The 908-nt window shown below is 34.6% G+C and overlaps 1 protein-coding gene across 1 annotated transcript in view; it reads left to right on the top strand.

The window, feature by feature from the left end:
- TMEM182 (transmembrane protein 182) overlaps positions 1-908 on the top strand; it is a 52,205-nt gene that overhangs the window by 30,051 nt on the left and 21,246 nt on the right. The window lies entirely within an intron of this gene.

Raw genomic sequence — 908 nt, forward strand, 5'->3', positions numbered from 1 at the left:
TCAGCTCATGGGTACCCATCTTTCTTTAATCGATGGTCAATTAACAAACAGTTTTTCTAAGCACACTTTTTGCATAATAAGTATTGTGCTTAATTCTGCAGATGGAATCAAAAGAATAATCAGATATGGATCCTTGCTCAAAGAGCTTAAAAAAAAACTCATTCTGAGAACAAGAGTCCTGTCTAACCTAGTCTGTCTTTTATTTCAACTCTTTTCTTCAGTGGTTTTTCAGGGGCCTTTAACAGGGGCTCAAATTTCCCCATTTGAACTTCCTAATATTTTAAGTTCTTTTTTAATAATTGAGATGTAATTTATATACCGTAAAATTTACTATTTTAAAGTGCATAGTGCAATGTTTTTAAGTACATTTACAGAGTGGTTCAAATATCACCACTATCTGATTCTGGAATATTTTTATTATTACTCCATGAAGAAACTTCATTTTCTCCTCTGCCGTCCCCCAGCCCTGAGAAACCACAATCGACTCGTTTGCAGTCCCAATGGGTTCACCTGTTCTGACTTTTCACGTAAATGGGATCACACGACATGTGGCCTTTTGTGTCTGGCTTCTTTTACTTAGATCTCATAATTTATCGTCTCTCTTCTTTAGTTCATAATTCCATAAGACCAAACCTCTGAGAAACCTTAAAACTGAGCATCATCTTTACCACATATTATTTCTCCTCCAAACCACGTTCTACCCTTGCCTCATTCAAAGGTCTAGTTAAGGTGCATATTTTTCTATGGTCTTCCCAGAAATAACAGCTCTCTGCTAAAATATGTAATTACTTGTTTCTTCTCATTCCTTGATTTTATTTTTTAATCTTTGTCAATAAATGTAATATGTAATAGTAGTAGATTGGTACTAACACATTATGGGCAGCGCAAGTGATTTAAAACTCGAAAAA

The sequence above is a fragment of the Pteropus alecto genome, unplaced genomic scaffold, assembly GCF_000325575.1.
Source record: "Pteropus alecto unplaced genomic scaffold, ASM32557v1 scaffold288, whole genome shotgun sequence".
NCBI lineage: Eukaryota > Metazoa > Chordata > Mammalia > Chiroptera > Pteropodidae > Pteropus > Pteropus alecto.